Source organism: Trachypithecus francoisi, unplaced genomic scaffold (genome assembly GCF_009764315.1).
Source record: "Trachypithecus francoisi isolate TF-2019V2 unplaced genomic scaffold, Tfra_2.0 Lachesis_group3, whole genome shotgun sequence".
Lineage (NCBI taxonomy): Eukaryota > Metazoa > Chordata > Mammalia > Primates > Cercopithecidae > Trachypithecus > Trachypithecus francoisi.
In genome coordinates this window covers 81,567,077-81,582,134 of record NW_022681468.1, presented here as the reverse complement: position 1 = coordinate 81,582,134, position 15,058 = coordinate 81,567,077, and the positions used below count along the sequence as shown (strand labels likewise).

General features: G+C 41.0%; 1 long non-coding RNA gene across 2 annotated transcripts in view; it reads left to right on the top strand.

Annotated features, from left to right (window-relative positions):
- LOC117069895 overlaps positions 1 to 15,058 on the top strand; it is a 248,968-nt gene that overhangs the window by 138,939 nt on the left and 94,971 nt on the right. The window contains exons 3-4 of one of the 2 annotated variants that reach the window (XR_004431707.1): positions 5,651 to 5,776; positions 11,898 to 11,955. The exons of the other annotated variant lie outside the window; for it this stretch is intronic. This is a non-coding gene — a long non-coding RNA (uncharacterized LOC117069895). Of the gene's footprint in view, positions 1 to 5,650; positions 5,777 to 11,897; positions 11,956 to 15,058 lie in introns of those variants that run through there. 2 annotated transcript variants of the gene reach the window in all.

The window sequence follows — 15,058 nt, the reverse complement described above, 5'->3', positions numbered from 1 at the left end:
TATATATATATATGTTTGTATATTTATGTATGTGTATATATAAAAATATATATGTATAGTTAAGTAGAGAACATGTAAATGATAACATTAAAATTACCGAGAATTCTACCACAAGAGATCATTATTAATGCTTAAGCATGTTTCCTTCTACTATTTTTCCAGGTATTTATAAGGTGCTATTCCTGCTATTACTTTAACTGAATTGGGATAGGACTTTAGGTGATAATCTTTTTTGTGATGAATTTTCCAGGTGTTCTTTGAGCTTCTTGTATTTGGATATCTAGATATCTAGCAAGGCCAGGGGAGTTTTCCTCAACTATTTCCCCAAATAAGTTTTTCAAGCTTTTAGATTTCTCTTCTTCCTCAGGAACACCAATTATTCTTAGGTTTGGCTGTTTAACATAATCCCACATTTCTTGGAGGCTTTGTTCATTTTTTTAAAATTATTTTTTCTTTGTCTTTGTCTGGTTGGGTTAACTTGAAAGCATTGTCTTTGAGCTCTGAAGTTTTTTCTTCCGCTTGTTCTAGTCTATTGTTGAAACTTTCCAGTGCATTTTGTGTTTTTCTAATGGCTTTCATTTCTAGAAGTTGTGATGATATTTTCTTTATGATATCTATTTCTCTGGAGAATTTTTCACCCATATCCTATATATATGTGTGTGTGTATATATATATATACACACACACATATATATTTTAATTTTTAAAGTTGTTTTTCACCTTTCTCTGGTATCTCCTTGAGTAGCTTAATAATTCTCTGAATTGTTTATCTGGCAATTCAGAGATTTCTTCTTGGTTTGGATCCATTGCTGGGGAGTTAGTGTGATCTTTTGGGGATGATATAGAACTCTGTTTTGTCATATTACCAGAATTACCTTTCTGGTTCTTTATCATTTGGGTAGACTATTTCAGTGGAAAGGTCTGGAACTCAAGGCCAGCTGTTCAGATTCTGTTATCCCATGGGGTGATCCTTTGATGTGGTGCTCTCCCCCTTCCCCTAGGGATGGAGCTTTCTGACAGCTGGACTGTATTGGCTGTTATTGCTCTTCTGGGTCTAGGCTCCCAGTGGGGCTCCCAGGTTCCAGCTGGTGCTGTGGAATGTCTGCGAAGAGTCCTGTGATGTGATCTGTCTTCAGGTCTCCCAGCCATGGATATCAGTGCCTGCTCTGGTGGAAGTGGCAGGGGAGTGAAGTAGACTCTGTGGGAGTCCTTGGTTGTAGATATGTTTAGTGTGCTGGGTTTCTTGAATGCTGGCTATGCTAGCAGTAAAGTTTTCATGTGGACACACTCAGGACCTCTGGTTAGCCAGGATGTTGCAGGCATTGGAATTAGGTGTTATCTTCTCCTTCCTGGGTTCAGGGTTAAGAGGTGGTGCTTTCAAGAGAGCACCAGCTGCGGTGGTAGTGGAGGGATCTAGGCTTGCCCTAAGTTGGCCAGGGTAAGAAACCAAAGTTTCTCAGATCATGGGTGGGGCCTTGAAGCTCCCAAGCGTTTCTATCTTTTGTGTTTGGTTACCAGGGTGAGTAAAGAAATACCATCATGTTGGGGTCTGGGCTCAGAGTCTCCTTGGATGGGGTTTGTTGTGGCCACTGTGGGGGATGTGGGGGTGGTTCTTAGGCCAGTGGGGTTATTTCCCAGAGGGGATCTTGGCTACCTCTGCTGTGTCATATAATTCACCAGGGAAGTGGGGGAAAGCTGGTAGCGAGAGACCTCACCCAGCTCCCACACAGTTGGCGAGGCCAGTCTCACTCCCAAAGTGCCCCACTCAGATCTTGCCCAAGGCTGTGAGCTTTCCCACTGAGAAAGCAAGCATGACTTTCAGTTATCACCCCTCCCCGTCTGCCCACTTCAATGGGAGGGACTTCTTTGCTTCTGAGTTCATGTGCTCATATTGCCAAAGCTCCCACTCGTGCCCTAGACTCCACCAAAGAAAATTTGTGTCCAATTGAAACCATTACCCATTTCAGTTGGAAGCTTCCTTCACCTGGTGACCCCTCCCCAATTCCACTGGCTGCCTTCCCTGAGAGCTCCTGTGACATATAGTCAGGAATGGCTTCCCTGGGCTCAAGCTGAAGACTGGAAGTGCCTGCAAGGCACTCCCCCCGATACTTCTACTTTTATATTTTGTGTGACTGTCTACATTCGTTTTAGTTCTAGGTAAGGTTAAATTCTCCCTTGATCTGGATTTTCAGATTCCCCAGTGGGGATGTGTATTCAGAGGCAGGTTTTCTCCCTCTCACACTTTGGGAACTTACAGTTTTTCACCTGTTTTGCAAAATTTGCTGCAGTGTCCTGTTTCTTTCAAAGGATCTGTGAATTCCTTTGGTTTTCCTGGTGTGTTCCTGTGGTGGTTCTTGGAGCAAAAGATCACAGTGTGAGTCTTCACATACTGTTGTGTCCATCTAAGTGGGAGTTGCATGTGCCTTTAAAGAAACCTGACTCATGAAGGACTTCCCATTTTTTGTACTGCCATGATCATCAACGCATTATTACTGTCTCACACTGTTTCTTCATAGTGTCTCTCATCCTTCAGATCTCACCTTGTACTGGTATTATTATGGATCCTAGTAATTTATTTAAAAAACAGCAAAAGCTTAAACTCTCTTCCTTTGAGTCTCGTGGGGTTGGAGTGAAGTTGTTGGTTTGGATCCTTGCCCAGGTAGCTTTCAGATCCAGCCCTCATCTTCCTGCTGTTCTCTGTGACACAATCTACATCACACAGATTTCTCTGTCTGGCAGCTCTCTCTTGTTGGGCCAACCAATGGTTGGTGCTGATGAGAGTCTTTTTCCTTCCCACTCTTTCTTCTTAGCTTGAGGACTATTTCAGGATGACTCCTCTGCTCTCCTCCTGGCTCCAGCTCTCACCTGGCAGGCTAGATATGGTTTCATATTCTGCCAGGTGATCAGGGTCCTGGCAACACTACTTGCTCCCTCCATGCCTCCAGCTAGGTGTGGTAGTGGCTTCCTGTTATTGCTAATCTCTGAGTTGATTCATTTTACTCTCTTTGGCTTCTCTCATGTAATTAGTTCCCTGTAATAAACTCCTTCTGTTTGCAAATATTTGGAGTGGTTTCTGTTTTCTTGGACCCTCACTAAGACACTCTAGGGTATTGTATTAATTTCTTAGTGCTGTTATAACAAAGTATTACAAACTAGTGGCAGCAGACAACAGAAATTGATTCTTTCACTGTTCTGGAGGCCAGAAGCCCGAAATCAAATATCAGCAGAGTTGGTTCTTTCTGGAAGTGTCTGGCAAAGTCTGTCCCATGCTTCTCCTAGCTTCTAGAGGTATCTAGCAATCCTTGCCACTCTTTGGCTTGTAGATGCATTGCTCCAATCTCTGTATCTGTTGTTGGGTGATGTTCTCTGTGTGTCTGTGTCCACATTTACCTGTTTTAAAGTGATGCCAGTCATTTCATTAGGGTCCCTCTTAATCAAGTAAGACCTTATTTTAACTTAGTTACATCTGTAAAAACCCTACTTCCAAATGGTGTCACATTCATAGGTGGTGGGTGAGCATAAATTTGGGGGGACACTATTCAACCCAATACAGTTGGATTTTAGTTTGAGTCTTTCATTCAAAAAACAAACCAAGGATTTAGTTAGAGGTAATTAATTTTTTTCTGAGATAATTCCAAGAGACTGGAGCAAGGAAGTAGGAAGAACGAGACAGGGAAAATAAGGAGAGCTAACCATGAGTGCATTACCGAGCTACCTATTGCTGTGGGCATCTGGAGCTGAATCCTGCTGGAGACTCTTTGAGAATCCATAAAGAATGGATGTCAGCATTGTCTTTCCAAAATTCAGGAGACTGGGTCATTTGCCTGATAAGTCCCATTCCCAGTTGGTTGAGTGTTTTCTCTAGGAGCATTAATTCTTTCTCACTTGAGGGCTAAGGCTGCTCTTTGACAGAGCAAATTTTTACAGCTCCAGAGAACATCCTGAGAGAAAAGCTGAGAGGTGCTTGGGTGCCTGGGCACTTGAGGGGCAGCCCAAGGCACAGTGGGCCAAAGTGATGTGATGCAAGGGAAATAATATCTATTTCCAGGGCTATCTGTGACCATCCTTATTATCCAGGTCTGGCCTGTGTCTCATGGAGGAGAGGAACTCTCTGTAATCAGTTTACTAAGGTTTCTTCTTTTCGCTTGTCACTGCTTCAGTGTTCTGAAGAGGCAAGGTCCCTCCTCTGGGGCTCCTGCCACTCTCATTCACTCTTTCCAGTGTGGCCGCTCTCTTCTACATCTTCACCTCCTCTGATGATGGAAGAAGACTTGACTCATTGGCTCTGAAGGAAAGTTAAAAACAAGTCATGTTTTATGTTTCTTTTCTCTTTCTTTTTTAAATTTATAGGTTCTATTATTGACAGTACCTGTTATGTGTTTGTTGTGTTAGTGATGTTTCCACACTCATCCGATTCAGAATTTGTATAACCACCTTAGACTGGTGGTTTTGTTTCTGGTCCACTCACCTAGTGGCTGGCTGATGGAAATAACATCCTGAGGTAACTGGTCTGGGTCCCCAGGAACTGTGTGTGGTGTACTAGATGATACTGGCTAAGCTGGCTCACTCCACATGCTGAGTATAGGTACCAGGGAGAGATTATGTATATAGGTTGTCATTTGGGGTCAGATCAGGGGGTCTAATGGCAGTCAGGGCCAGGTCACAGGGTCAGAAGAACACAGATGTGCAAAACATGTGAGCTAGGATACATTTTCTCTAATATTTTGAGGAGAGCTCGTGCCTGTAAGCTGGGAGATATCAGAGCTTATCACATTTCTAACTGGCCTGCCTAACTATACAATCAATAAGCAACTGAAGATTGTGGGCAAATTAAATATTGTTATTGTTTTAAATGACTAAAACAATAAGCTGTTATAAAGTAATGGCCAAAAAATCTATGACTTGATTATGTTAAAGTTGATTGAAATGAAACACAGTAACAAGTGCAAGAAAAAAACTTAAAACGTACCTTATAAAGAGTACATGGCTAATTAGTTTGCTGAATAAATGAGAAAATACTCTATATCATAACAACAACGAGAATTTACTGAGTTCTTACGTTTTTAAGTACTTTATGTTCATCCTATCATAGAATTATCCCAGCAATTATGTAAAGTAGGTATTGATACTATCTCTATTTTTACATGAAAAGGTTATGATCAAGAGAAGTTAAGAAACTTGCTCAATCTCACACTGTGAGGAGGGAGTAGCCAGGGTTTGAGCATCACAGTTTGATTCCAGAGCATCTGATATTAACCACTACACCACCAAATTCCCTGGAATCTGGAAAAAAAGAGGGTCAAAGATTTTTCTAGAGCTCTTATGGGGCCCTTTTCTGTGTAAGACTTACGGATACTGGAGATGAGATTCCTTGGCTCTGGTGGAGGAGACAAAAACACTAGTGATTAGGTAAGGATGGTGAAGGCCATGCTTAAGGGAATGGAAAGAATGGTGTGGAGAAATGCAGAAGAAGGTGTGCTTCAACACAAAAGATTTTAGTCATTTAAAACAATAACAATATTTACTTTGCCCACAAGCCTGCAATTTGATCAGGGTTGGTGTCGATGGCTTGTTATTGCTCCCCTCCATGTCAGCAGGGGTGACTTGAAGCCTGGAGGCTGTAATCATTTGAAGGTTCACTCATTCACAGGTTCAGCAGTAGATGCTGGGAGCTTCATATCTTCTCCATGACGGCCTCCCTATGTTGCTTCACTGCACAGGATTGTTTCTCACAACCTGATGGCTGGCTTTCCCAGAGTGATCATCCTCCCAAAAGGTAAGCCAAGCAGAAGCTGTGTCCTTTTTGTTACCTAGACTTTGAAGTCATATGGTATCCATTCTACAATATTCCATTGCTTGGAGCAATTTAAAGCCCCCTCCCAGATTTAAAAGAAAGGGACATAGGCTTTGCCTCTCAGTGAGAGGAGTGTTGAAGTCATGTAAGAAGAGCTGGTGCGGCCGGGCGCGGTGGCTCAAGCCTGTAATCCCAGCACTTTGGGAGGCCGAGACGGGCGGATCACGAGGTCAGGAGATCGAGACCATCCTGGCTAACACGGTGAAACCCCGTCTCTACTAAAAAATACAAAAAAATTAGCCGGGCGAGGTGGCGGGCGCCTGTAGTCCCAGCTACTCGGGAGGCTGAGGCAGGAGAATGGCGTGAACCCGGGAGGCGGAGCTTGCCGTGAGCTGAGATCCGGCCACTGCACTCCAGCCGGGGCGGCAGAGCCAGACTCCGTCTAAAAAAAAAAAAAAAAAAAAGAAGAGCTGGTGCAGTGGCAGTCATTACAGAAAGTACAATCTGCCATATTGCTTTAGGTGTATGAAGGATTTGTCAGAGAAGAGTTGAAGCTACTGTGATTGGTATAAGCCTTGGGCATAGTTTTTTGATAGACTGAGGTCTGCTTTGTCTAAACTTTGTGTACTATGAATGGAAGGAGGGTTTGTTTTCCAGAAAGACAATCTCTTTCGTGAATTACTAATTCCATGTGAAGTAAAAACTGATGCCAGGGAGCCAAATAGTATCCTCACATTTCTGTCTAGGACACATTTCTGATATCCTTGTACAATAGTCTTCCTTTATCTGTGGTTTCAATTTCTGCAGTTTTGGTTACCCATGGTCAACAGTGCTCTGAAAACAGTAAGATATTTTAAGAGAGAAACCAGATTTACATAACGTTTATTAGAATATATTGTTATAATTCTTCTAGTTTTTAAATTTTCCTTTAAGTTCTGGGATACATGTGCTGAACGTACAGGTTTGTTGCATAGGTATACATGTGCCATGGTGGTTTGCTGCACCTATCAATCCATCATCTAGGTTTTAAGCCCCACATGCATTAGGTATTTGTCCTAATGCTCTCCCTCCTCTTGCCCCCCACCCCCCGATAGGCCCCGGTGTGTAATGTCCCCCTCCTTGTGTCCATGTGTTCTCATTGTTTAACTCCCACTTAGGAGTGAGAACATGTGGTGTTTGGTTTTCTGTTTCCATGTTTGCTGAGAGTGATGGTTTCCAGCTTCATCCATGTCCCTGCAAAGGATGTGAACTCATTCTTTTTAATGGTTGCATAGTATTCCATGGTGTATATGTGCCACATTTTCTTTATCCCATCTATCATTGATGGGCATTTGGGTTGGTTCCAAGCCTTTGCTATTGTAAATAGTGCTGCAGTAAACATACGTGTGCATGTATCTTTATAGTAGAATGATTTCTAATCCTTTGGGTATATACCCAGTAATGGGATTGCTGGGTTAAATGGTATTTCTGGTTCTAGATGCTTGAGGAGTCACCACACTGTCTTCCATAATAGTTGACCTAATTTACACTCCCACCAACAGTGTAAAGATATTTGTCCTCATCCTCATCAGCATCTGTTGTTTCCTGACATTTTAATAATTGCCATTCTAACTGGCGTGAGATGATATCTCATTGTGGTTTTGATTTGCATTTCTCTAATGACCAGTGATGATGAGTTTTTTTTTTTTTTACATGTTGGTTGACTGCATAAATGTCTTCTTTTGAGAAATGTCTGTTCATATCCTTTGCTCATTTTTGATGGGATTGTTTGTTTTTTTCTTGTAAATTTGTTTAAGTTCTGTGTAGATTCTGGATATTAACCCTCTGTCAGATGGATGGATTGCAACATTTTTCTCCCATTCTATAGGTTGTCTGTTTGCTCTGATGATAGTTTCTTTTGCTGTGCAGAAGCTCTTTAGTTTAATTAGATCCCATTTGTCAATTTGGCTTTTGTTGCCATTGATTTTGGTGTTTTCGTCATAAAGTCTTTGCCCATGCCTATGTCCTGAATGGTATTGCCTAGGTTTTCTTCTAGGGTTTTTATGCTTTTAGGTTTTATGTTTAAGTCTTTAATCCATCTTGAGTTAATTTTTGTATAAGGTGTAAGGAAGGGGTCCAGTTCCAGTTTTCTGCATATGACTAGCCAGTTTTCCTAGCACCATTTATTAAATAAGGAATCCTTTCCCCATTTCTTGTTTTTGTCAGGTTTGTCAGATGGTTGTAGATGTGTGGTGTTATTTCTGAGGCGTCTGTTCTGTTCCATCAGTCTATGTGTCTGTTTTGGCTACTGTAGCCTTGTAGTATAGTTTGAAGTCAGGTTGCGTGATGCCTCCAGCTTTGTTCTTTTTGCTTAGGATTGTCTTGGCTATGTGGACAATGTTTTGGTTCTATATGAAATTCAAAGTAGTTTTTTTCTAGTTCTGTGAGGAAAGTCTACCATTGACTTTCCTGGTGTCTTGCTGGTAGTTTGATGGGAATAGCATTGAATCTATAAATTACTTTGGGCAGTATGGCCATTTTAATGATATTGATTTTTCATATCCATGAGCATGGAATTTTATTCCATTTGTTTGTGTCCTCTCTTGTTTCCTTGAGTAGTGGTTTGTAGTTCTCCTTGAAGAGGTCCTTCACGTCCTTTGTAAGTTGTATTCCTAGGTATTTTATTTTCTTTGTAGCAATTGTGAATAGGAGTTCACTGATGATTTGACTCTTGGCTTGACTATTATTGGTGTACAGGAATGCTTTTGATTTTTGCACATTTATTTTGTATCCTGAAACTTTGCTGAAGTTGTTTATCAGCTTAAGGAGTTTTTGGGCTGAGATCATGGGATTTTCTAAATATACAGTCATGTCATCTGCAAACAGACAATTTGATTTCCTTTCTTCATATTTGAATATGCTTTTTTTCTTTATCTTGCCTGATTGCCCTGGCTAGAACTTCCAATACTGTATTGAATAGGAGTGGTGAGAGAGGGCATCCTTGTCTTGTGCCAATTTTCAAAGGGAATGTTTCCAGCTTCTGCCCATTGAGTATGATATTGGCTATAGGTTTGTTATAAATAGCTCTTATTATTTTGAGATATGTTTAATCAATACCTAGTTCATTGAGAGATTTTAACATGAAGAGGTGTTGAATTTTATTGAAGGCCTTTTCTGCATCTATTGAGATAATCATGTGGTTTTTGTCATTGGTTCTGTTTACATGATGGATTATGTTTATTGATTTGTGTATATTGAACCAGCCTTGCCTCCCAGGAATGAAGCCGACTTGATCATGATGGATAAGCTTTTTGGTGTGCTGCTGGATTTGGTTTGCCAGTATTTTATTGAGGATTTTTGCATCTATGTTCATCAGGGGTATTGGTCTGAATTTTTTTTTTTTTTTTGTTATATCTCTGTCAGGTTTTGGAATCAGGATGATCCTGGCTTCATAAAATGAGTTAGGGAGGAATCCCTCTTTTTCTGTTGATTGGAATAGTTTCAGAAGGAATGGTACCAGCTCCTCTTTGTACCTCTGGTAGAAATCAGCTGTGAATCCATCTGGTCCTGGGCTTTTTCTTGGTTGGTAGGCTATTAATTACTGCCTCAATTTCAAAATTTGTTACTGGCCTATTCAGGGATTTGACTTCTTCCTGGTTTAGTCTTGGGAGGATGTATGTGTCCCAGAATTGAACCATTTCTACTAGATTTTCTAGTTTATTTGCATAGAGGTGTTTATAGTATTCTCTGATGGTAGTTTGTATTTATATGGAATCAGTGGTGATATCCTGTTTATCATTTTTTTAATGTGTCTATTTGATTCTTCTCTCTTTTCTCCTTTATTAGAGTGGCTAGTGGTCTATCCATTTTGTTGGTCTTTCAAAAAAGCAACCCCTGGATTCATTGATTTTTTTTGTCTCTATCTCCTTCAGTTTTGCTCTGATGTTAGTTATTTCTTGTCTTTTGTTAGCTTTTGAATTTGTTTGCTCTTGGTTCTCTAGTTCTTTTAATAGTGATGTTAGGGTGTCAATTTTAGATCTTTCTTGCTTTCTGATGTGGGCATTTAGTGCTATAAATTTCCCTCTTAACACTGCCTTAGCTGTGTCCCAGAGATTCTGGTATGTTGTTTCTTTGTTCTCATTGGTTTTAAAGAACTTATTTCTGCCTTAATTTTGTTATTTACCCAGTAGTTATTCAGGAGCAGGTTGTTAAGTTTCCATGGAGTTGCATGGTTTTGAGTGAGTTTCTTAATCCTGAGTTCTAATTTGATTGCACTGTGGTCTGAGAGACTGTTTTTTATGATTTCATTTCTTTTGCATTTGCTGAGGAGTGTTTTACTTCCAATTATGTGATTGATTTTAGAATAAGTGTGATGTGGGGATGAGAAGAATGTATATTCTGTTGATTTGGGGTGGGGAGTTCTGTAGATGTCTATTAGGTCTGCTTGGTCCAGATATGTCTAATATTGACAGTGGGGTATTAAAGTCTCTCACTATTATTGTGCGGGAGTCTAAGTCTCTTTGTAGGTCTCTAAGGACTTGCTTTATGAATCTGGGTGCTCCTGTATTGGGTGCATATATATTTAAGATAGTTAGCTCTTCTTGTTGAATTGATCCCTTTACCAGTATGTGATGGCCTTCTTTGTCTCTTTTGATCTTTGTTGGTTTAAAGTCTGTTTTATCAGAGACCAGGATTGCAACCCCTGCTTTTTTTGCTTTCCATTTGCCTGGTAAATATTCCTCCATCTCTTTGTTTTGAGCCTATGTGTGTCTTTGCTTGTGAGATGAGTCTTATGAATAAAGCACAGCGATAGGTCTTGATAGTTTATCCAATTTGCCAGTCTGTGCCTCTTAATTGGGGCATTTAGCCCATTTACATTTAAGGTTGATATTGTTTTGTGTGAATTTGATCCTGTCATCATTTTGCTAACTAGTTATTTTGCACATTAGTTGATGGAGTTTCTTCATAATGTCATTGGTTTTTATATTTTGGTGTGTTTTTGCAGTGGCTGGTACTGGTTTTTCCTTTCCATATTTAGTGCTTTCTTCAGGAGGTCTTGTAAGACAGGCCTGGTGGTGACAAAATCTCTCAGCATTTGCTTGTCTGTAAAGGATTTTATTTCTCTTTCGCTTATGAAACTCTATTTGGCTGGATATGAAATTCTGGGTTGAAAATTCTTTTCTTTAAGAATGTTGAATATTGGTCCCCACTCTCTTCTGGCTTGTGGAGTTTCTGCAAAGAGATCAGCAGTTAGTCTCATGGGCTTCCCTTTGTAGGTAACCCGACCTTTCTCTCTGGCTGCCTTAACATTTTTCCTTCATTTCAACCTTGCAGAATCTGATGATTATGTGTCCTGTGGTTGCTCTTCCTGAGGAGTATCTTAGTGGTGTTCTCTGTATTTCCTGAACTTGAATGTTGGTCTGCCTTGCTAGGTTGGGGAAGTTCTCTGGGTTAATATCCTGAAGTGTGTTTTCCAGCTTGTTCCATTCTCCCCATCACTTTCAGGGACCAATCAATCATAGGTTTGGTCTTTTCACATAGTCCCATATTTCTTGGAGGCTTTGTTCTTTCCTTTTTATTTTTTTTCTCTAATCTTGTCTTCACACTGTATTTCAGTAAGTTGATCTTCAGTCTCTCATATCCTTTCTTCTGCTTGATCGATTCTGCTGTTGATACTTGTGTTAGCTTCATAAGTTCTCATGCTGTGTTTTTCAGCTCCATCAGGTCGTGTATGTTCTTCTCTAAACTGGTTATTCTAGTTAGCAATTAGTCTAATCTTTTTTCAGGTTTCTTAGTTTCTTTGCATTGGGTTAGAACATGATCCTTTAGCTCAGAGGAATTTGTTATTACCCACCTTCTGAAGCCTACTTCTGCCAATTTTTCAAACTCATTCTCTGTCCAGTTTTGTATCCTTGCTGGAGAGGAATTGTGATCATTTGGAGGAGAAGAGACATTCTGGTTTTTGGAATTTTTAGCATTTTTACACTGCTTTTTCTTCATCTTTGTGGATTCACTTTGGATGGGCTGTGTGTGTGTGTGTGTGTGTGTGTGGTTCCTTTTTGTTGATGTTGATGTTATTGCTGTTTGTTAGTTTTTCTTCTCACAGTCAGTCTTCTCTCTGCAGGTCTGCTGCAGTTTGCTGGAGGTCCACTCCAGATCCTATTTACCTGGGTATCACCAGTGGAGGCTGCAGAATAGCAAAGGTTGCTTCCTGGTCCTTCCTCTGGAAGCTTCATCCCAGAAGGGTACTTGCCTGAGGTCAGCTGGAGCTCTCCTGTATGAGGTATCTGTCACCTCCTTTTGGGAGATCTGTCCCAGTCAGGAACTCACTTGAGAAAGCAGTCTGTCCCTTAGCAGTGCTTGAGTGCTGTGCTGGGAGAACCCTCTTTGTCAGGATCTGCTGCTCTCTTCAGAGCCAGCAGGCAGGAATGTTTAAGTCCGCTGAGGCTATGCCCACAGCCACCCCTCCCCCCAGTTGCTCTGTCCCAGGGAGATGGGAGTTTTATCTATAAGCCCCTGACTGGGGCTGCTGCCTTTCTTTCAGAGATGCCCTGCCCAGTGAAGAGGAATCTAGAGAGGCAGTCTGGTCACAGCCACTTTGCCAGACTGTGGTGAATTCTGCCCAGTCCAACTTTCCTGGCCTCCTAAGCACTGTCAAGGGAAAACTGCCTACTCAAACCTCAGTAATGATGGGCACCCCTCACTCCACCAAGCTCGATCTTCCCAGGTTGATTTCAGACTGCTGTGCTGGCAGTGAGAATTTCAAGCCAGTGGTTCTTAGCTTGCTGGACTCTGTGAGAGTGGGATCCACTGAGCATGACCACTTGGCTCCCTGGCTTCAGCCCTCTTTCCAGGGGAGTGAATGGTTCTGTCTCATTGGGGTTCCAGGTGCCACTGGGGTACAAAAACAAAAACAAAAAACTCCTGCTGCTAGCTTGGTGTCTGCCCAAACAGCTGCCCAGTTTTGTGCTTGAAACCCAGAGTCCTGGTTGTGTAGGCACACAAGGGAATCTCCTGGTCTGCGGATTGCAAAAACCATGGGAAAAGTGTAGTATCTGGACTGGATAGCATAGTTCCTCATGGCTTCCCTTGACTGGGAAAGGGAGGCCCCCCAACTCCTTGCACTTTCTGAGTGAGGCAACGCCCCACCCTGCTTCTGCTCACCCTTCATGGCCTGCACCCAAGCCTAACAAGTCCCAATGAGGTGAACAGGATACCTCAGTTGGAAATGGAGAAATCACCTGCTTTCTGCATTGGTCTCACTGAGAACTGAAGACCAGAGCTATTCTTATTCTGCCATCTTGCCACATCTCCATTCTACTTTATTATTAGTTACTATTGTTAACCTCTTACTATGCCTAATTTATAAATTAATCACAGGTATGTATATATAAGAGAAAGCATAGTATACAGTATATAGGTTTCAGTACTACCTGTGGTTTCTCACATCCACTGAGGGTCTTAATGCTTATTCCTGGCAGATAGGGGAGGACTACTGTACTGTTTGCTTAACAAATTTTCCTGGTTATACCCCCATAATGGAAGAAAAAAGAAGGGTCATGACCTTGAAAATCTTGTTGATTTTAAGTATCTTGATTCCAGTTCTTTTAAAAAGCAACAAAACTTCTGTGAAAGAAAGAAAACACAGTGTCAACAGTGACCTTGGCAGGGTGGGTAGCCACAGCAATCTAGAGTGGGGTGCCTAGATCTGTGTGGGGTGGTGAATGCACTCACACCAGGCCTTCTTCCAATGTGGTCACACTCCTAACCCCACATGGGCTTGGACACCCTGCACTAAGCAATCCCAGTGGGCTTGGGATGTCAGAATACATGTAAGGTGAGGAGGCCCTTCCTGTGGGAGGGCAGTCTAGCAGTGGAAGTGGAAGCCACTTATAGTGAGGAAGACATTCATGCAAGGGGGTGATCTAGTACGTGGTATCCAAGCTCAAGTGGGGTGACAGGAGCCTTCACAGATGCTTAGGTAATCATATAGAAAACTTCAGAAATTTAGGCCTATGACAACGGTTTCTCACCAAAAATATGGTGATTTGGTTGTATGCATAATTTTCTAATCTTGGCTCATGTAAGTCCAGCCTAACATATGGCTCTGATCTTGATGTGATGATGAAATTTTCTGAGTCTGAAAGTTTGAAAATGAATGGTTTGTGTAAATTTAATATGGCAGTGCAACCCTGTGAGTCTGTTAGGAGCCAACCCTCAAGACTTTTCCAGCAGCACATACACGGAGATACGGCTTTGTGACTGCCACACCTCATGGAGGTTGCTCAAGGACAGCCAAATATGTAAAAAAATTATAATAGCCAAGGCAATCTTGAGTAAAAAGAATAAAGCTGGAGGCTTTGTTTGGAGAAAGTATTTGTGAGCCTTAAATCTAATTAGGGATTTATATCCAAAATATATAAGGAATCCAAACAACTCAATAGCAAGAAACCAAAAATCCCAATTTAAAAATGGGCAAAGACATTTTTCCAAAGAAGACATGCAACTGGCCAACAGATATATGAAAAAATTCTCAACATTACTAATCATCAAAAAATGCAAATTAAAACTACAATGAGCTATCACTTTATACCTGTCAGAATGGCTATTATCAAAAAGAGAAAAAATAATAAGTTTTGGTGAGGATGTAGAGAAAAGGAAATCATTGTACACTGTTGAGAATGTAATTAGTATGGTCATATGGAAAGCTGTATGGAGGTCCTCAAAAGACTAAAAGTAGAATTATCATATGATCCTGCAATTTCACTTCTGAGATGTATCCGAAGGATTCGAAATCAGTATGTCAAAGAGATAGTTGCACTCTCATGTTCACTGTGGCACTATTTACAATAGCCAATATATGGAATCAACAACCTAAGTGTCCATCAGTGGATGAATGGATAAGGAAAATGTGGTATACATACCCAATGAAATAGTATTCAGCCTTAACAAAGAATGAGATTCTGTTATTTGCCACAACATGGACTAACCTGTAAGACATCATGCTAAGCAAGATAAGCCAGGCACAGAAAGCCAAATGCTGCATGATCTCATTTATTATGTGGAGTCTAAAGCAACTGGACTCATAGAAGCAGAGTCTGTAATGGTGATTACCAGAGGCTGGGAAGTGAGCGAATGGAAAGATGTTGGTCAAAGAGTACAAAGTTTCAGTTAGGCAGGAAGAATAAGTTTTTAAAGATCTGTTGTACATCATGGTGGCTATAGTTAATAATAATAATGTATTGTATGTTTTGAAATTGCTAAGAGAGTAAATTTCAAATGTTC